The following is a 5,374-nucleotide window of genomic DNA, read 5'->3' as shown; positions in this document are numbered from 1 at the left end:
AACTGAAAATCAAACAAGATAAAAAGAAGAGAATATGCAATGAATTCCAAAAACATCTATGAAGATCAGTATTAATTAGATGAGCGGGGCTTTTAGCTTTTTGCCTCTGAACAGTTTTGGCATCTCACTCTATCCTTTGAAATTCAGAATGATTGGCTTCTTTAGGAACTCAAAATCCAGATAGTGTTATTGATTCTCCTAGTTAAGTATGATGATTCTTGAACACAGCTACTTATTGAGTCTTGGCCGTGGCCCAAAGCACTCTGTCTTCCAGTATTACCACCGGATACATACATGCCACAGACACATAATTGGGTGAACCTTTTCAGATTGTGACTCAGCTTTGCTAGAGTCCCCAACTAGAGGTGTCCAGGGTTCTTAAGCACACTCTTTTTGCCTTGGATCACAACTTTATTTCTTTCTTTTCTCTCTTTTTTTTTCGAATTTTTTTTTCGAAATTTTCTTTTTTTTTCATTGCTTTTTCTTGCTTCAAGAATCATTTTTATGATTTTTCAGATCCTCAGTAATATGTCTCCTTTTTCATCATTCTTTCAAGAGCCAATATTCATGAACCACAAATTCAAAAGACATATGCACTGTTTAAGCATACATTCAGAAAACAAAAATATTGCCACCACATCAAAATAATTAAACTGTTATAAAATTCAAAATTCATGCAATTTTTTTTTCTTTTTCAATTAAGCACATTTTTCATTTAAGAAAGGTGATGGATTCATAGGACATTCATAACTTTAAGGCATAGACACTAAGACACTAATGATCACAAGACACAAACATAGATAAACATAAGCACTAAAATTCGAAAAACAGGAAAACAAAGAACAAGGAAATTAAAGAACGGGTCCACCTTAGTGATGGTGGCTTGTTCTTCCTCTTGAAGATCCTATGGAGTGCTTGAGCTCCTCAATGTCTCTTCCTTGCCTTTGTTGCTCCTCTCTCATGATTCTTTGATCTTCTCTAATTTCATGGAGGAGGACAGAGTGTTCTTGATGCTCCACCCTTAGTTGTCCCATGTTGGAACTCAATTCTCCTAGGGAGGTGTTTAGTTGCTCCCAATATTTTTGTGGAGGAAAGTGCATCCCTTGAGGAATCTCAGGGATCTCATGATGAGCGGGGTCTCTTGTGTGCTCCATCCTCTTCTTAGTGATGGGCTTGTCCTCATCAATAGGGATGTCTCCCTCTATGTCAACTCCAACTAAATAACAGAGGTGACAAATGAGATGAGGAAAGGCTAACCTTGCCAAGGTAGAGGACTTGTCCGCCACCTTATAGAGTTCTTGAGCTATAACCTCATGAACTTCTATTTCTTCTCCAATCATGATGCTATGAATCATGATAGCCCGGTCTATGGTAACTTCGGACCGGTTGCTAGTGGGAATGATTGAGCGTTGAATGAACTCCAACCATCCCCTAGCCACGGGTTTGAGGTCATGCCTTCTCAATTGAACCGGCTTCCCTCTTGAATCTCTCTTCCATTGGGCGCCCTCTTCACATATGACTGTGAGGACTTGGTCCAACCTTTGATCAAAGTTGACCCTTCTAGTGTAAGGATGTTCATCTCCTTGCATCATAGGCAAGTTGAATGCCAACCTTACATTTTTCGGACTAAAATCCAAGTATTTTCCCCGAACCATAGTAAGCCAATTCTTTGGATCCGGGTTCATACTTTGGTCATGGTTCTTGGTGATCCATGCATTGGCATAGAACTCTTGAACCATCAAGATTCCGACTTGTTGAATGGGGTTGGTAAGAACTTCCCAACCTCTTCTTCGGATCTCATGTCGGATCTCCGGATATTCACTCTTTTTGAGTGAAAAAGGGACCTCGGGGATCACCTTCTTCAAGGCCACAACTTCATAGAAGTGGTCTTGATGCACCCTTGAGATGAATCTCTCCATCTCCCATGACTCGGAGGTAGAAGCTTTTGCCTTCCCTTTCCTCTTTCTAGAGGTTTCTCCGGCCTTGGATGCCATAAATGGTTATGGAAAAACAAAAAGCAATGCTTTTACCACACCAAACTTAAAAGGTTTGCTCGTCCTCGAGCAAAAGAAGAAAGAAGAGAGTAGAAGAAAAAGAAATGAGGAAGAAGGGAATGGCTTTGTGTTCGGCCAAAAGGGGAAGAAGTGGTGTTTAGGTTGTGTGAAAATGAAGGAGTGAAGATGGGTTTATATAGGAGAGGGGGAAGGGTGATGTTCGGCTATGTATGGGTGGGTTTGGGTGGGAAAGTGGTTTGAATTTGAATGGTGAGGTAGGTGGGGTTTTATGAAGGATGGATGTGAGTGGTGAAGAGAAAAATGGGATTTGATAGGTGAAGGGCTTTTGGGGAAGAGGTGGTGAGGTGATTGGTGAATGGGTGAAGAAGAGAGAGAGAGTGGTAGGGTAGGTGGGGGTCCTGTGGGGTCCACAGATCCTGAGGTGTCAAGGAAAAGTCATCCCTGCACCAAATGGCATGCAAAATTGCGTTTTTAGCCAAGTCTGGCATTAAAGGCCGGGCTGGTGCCCATTTCTGGCGTTTAACGCCAACTTCTTGCCCTTTTCTGGCGTTTAACGCCAGTCTGGTGCCCATTTCTGGCGTTAAACGCCCAGAATGGTGCCAGACTGGGCGTTAAACGCCCATCTGCTAGCCTCACTGGCGTTTAAACGCCAGTGGGTTCTTCCTCCAAGGTGTGCTGTTTTTCTTTCTGTTTTTCATTCTGTTTTTGCTTTTTTCATTGATTTTGTGACTTCTCATGATCACCAACCTACAGAAAACATAAAATAACAAAGGAAAATAGATAAAATATAACATTGGGTTGTCTCCCAACAAGCGCTTCTTTAATGTCAATAGCTTGACAGTGGGCTCTCATGGAGCCTCAGAAATGCTCAGAGCAATGTTGGAACCTCCCAACACCAAACTTAGAGTTTGAATGTGGGGGTTCAGCACTAAACTTAGAAGTTGGTTGTGGCCTCCCAACACCAAACTTAGAGTTTGACTGTAGGGGCTCTGTTTGGCTCTGTTTTGAGAGAAGCTCTTCATGCTTCTTCTCCATGGTGATAGAGGGATATCCTTGGGCCTTAAATACCAAGGATTCTTCATTCACTTGAATGATCAACTCTCCTCTATCAACATCAATCACAGCCTTTGCTGTGGCTAGGAAGGGTCTGCCAAGGATGATAGATTCATCCATGCACTTTCCAGTCTCTAGGACTATGAAATCAGTAGGGATGTAATGGTCTTCAACTTTTACCAGAACATCCTCTACAAGTCCATAAGCTTGTTTTCTTAAGTTGTCTGCCATCTCTAGTGAGATTTTTGCAGCTTGCACCTCAAAGATCCCTAGCTTCTCCATTACAGAGAGAGGCATGAGGTTTATACTTGACCCTAAGTCACACAAGGCCTTCTTGAAGGTCATGGTGCCTATGGTACAAGGTAATGAAAACTTCCCAGGATCTTGTCTCTTTTGAGGCAGTTTCTGCCTAGACAAGTCATCCAGTTCTTTGGTGAGCAAAGGAGGTTCATCCTTCCAAGTCTCATTTCCAAACAACTTGTCATTTAGCTTCATGATTGCTCCAAGGTATTTAGCAACTTGCTCTTCAGTGACATACTCATCCTCTTCAGAGGAAGAATACTCATCAGAGCTCATGAATGGCAGAAGTAAGTCCAATGGAATCTCTATGGTCTCATTTTGAGCCTCAGATTCCCATGGTTCCTCATTGAGGAACTCTTTGGAGGCCAGTGGACGTCCATTGAGGTCTTCTTCAGTGGCGTTCACTGCCTCTCTTTCCTCTCCAAATTCGGCCATGTTGATGGCTTTGCACTCTCCTTTTGGATTTTCTTCTATATTGCTTGGGAGAGTACTAGGAGGGAGTTCAGTAATTTTCTTGCTCAGCTGACCCACTTGTGCCTCCAAATTTCTAATGGAGGACCTTGTTTCAGTCATGAAACTTTGAGTGGTTTTGATCAGATCAGAGACCATGGTTGCTAAGTCAGAGTTATTCTGCTTAGAACTCTCTGTCTGTTGCTGAGAAGATGATGGAAAAGACTTGCTATTGCTAAACCTGTTTCTTCCACCATTATTATTGTTGAAACCTTGTTGAGGTCTCTGTTGATCCTTCCATGAAAAATTTGGATGATTTCTCCATGAAGGATTGTAGGTGTTTCCATAGGGTTCTCCCATGTAATTCACCTCTTCCATTGAAGGGTTCTTAGGATCATAAGCTTCTTCCTCAGATGAAGCTTCCTTAGTACTGCTTGGTGCATTTTGCATTCCAGACAGACTTTGAGAAATCATATTGACTTGTTGAGTCAATATTTTGTTCTAAGCCAATATGGCATTCAGAGTGTCAATCTCAAGAACTCCTTTCTTCTGACTAGTCCCATTGTTCACAGGATTCCTTTCAGAAGTGTACATGAATTGGTTATTTGCAACCATTTCAATCAGCTCTTGAGCTTCTGCAGGCATCTTCTTCAGATGAAGAGATCCTCCAGCAGAGCTATCCAAAGACATTTTGGATAGTTTAGAGAGTCCATCATAGAAAATACCTATGATGCTCCATTCAGAAAGCATATCAGAAGGACACTTTCTGATTAATTGTTTGTATCTTTTCCAAGCTTCATAGAGGGATTCTCCTTCCTTCTGTCTGAAGGTTTGGACTTCCACTCTAAGCTTACTCAATTTTTGAGGTGGAAAGAACTTTGCCAAGAAGGCATTGACTAGCTTTTCCCAAGAGTCCAGGCTTTCTTTAGGTTGTGAGTCCAACCATGTCCTAGCTCTACCTCTTACAGCAAAAGGGAATAGCATAAGTCTGTAGACCTCAGGGTCAACCCCATTAGTCTTGACAGTGTCACAGATTTGCAAGAATTCAGCTAAAAACTGATGAGGATCTTACAATGGAAGTCCATGGAACTCGCAATTCTGTTGCATTAGAGAAACTAATTGAGGCTTAAGCTCAAAGTTGTTTGCTCCAATGGCAGGGATAGAGATGCTTCTCCTATAGAAGTCGGGAGTAGGTGCAGTAAAGTCACCCAGCACCTTCCTTGCATTGTTGGCATTGTTGTTGTTTTCGGCTGCCATGAGTTCTTCTTCTTTGAAGAATTCGGTTAGGTCCTCTACAGAGAGTTGTGCCTTAGCTTCTCTTAGCTTTCGCTTCAAGGTCCTTTCAGGTTCAGGATTAGCCTCAACAAGAATGCTTTTGTCTTTGCTCCTGCTCATATGAAAGAGAAGAGAACAAGAAAATGTGGAATCCTCTATGTTACAGTATAGAGATTCCTTGAGGTGTCAGAGGAAAACAAAAATGAAAGACAGAGGTAGAAAATTCGAACTTATCAAGAAAGATGGAGTTCAAATTTTGCATTAAGGGATAGTGTTAGTCC

At 41.8% G+C, this 5,374-nt stretch overlaps 1 non-coding gene across 1 annotated transcript; it reads left to right on the top strand.

Annotated features, from left to right (window-relative positions):
• The first annotated feature begins 4,562 nt into the window (after nucleotides 1–4,562).
• Nucleotides 4,563–4,670, top strand: LOC112764441 (small nucleolar RNA R71). The gene has a single exon (XR_003183178.1). It is a non-coding gene; the product is annotated as a small nucleolar RNA R71 (small nucleolar RNA).
• The last annotated feature ends 704 nt before the right edge of the window (nucleotides 4,671–5,374 follow it).

Source organism: Arachis hypogaea, chromosome 2 (genome assembly GCF_003086295.3).
Source record: "Arachis hypogaea cultivar Tifrunner chromosome 2, arahy.Tifrunner.gnm2.J5K5, whole genome shotgun sequence".
NCBI classification, from domain to species: Eukaryota; Viridiplantae; Streptophyta; class Magnoliopsida; order Fabales; family Fabaceae; genus Arachis; species Arachis hypogaea.
The sequence above is the reverse complement of the archived record's forward strand: the minus strand, read 5'-3'. Positions and strand labels throughout refer to the sequence as shown.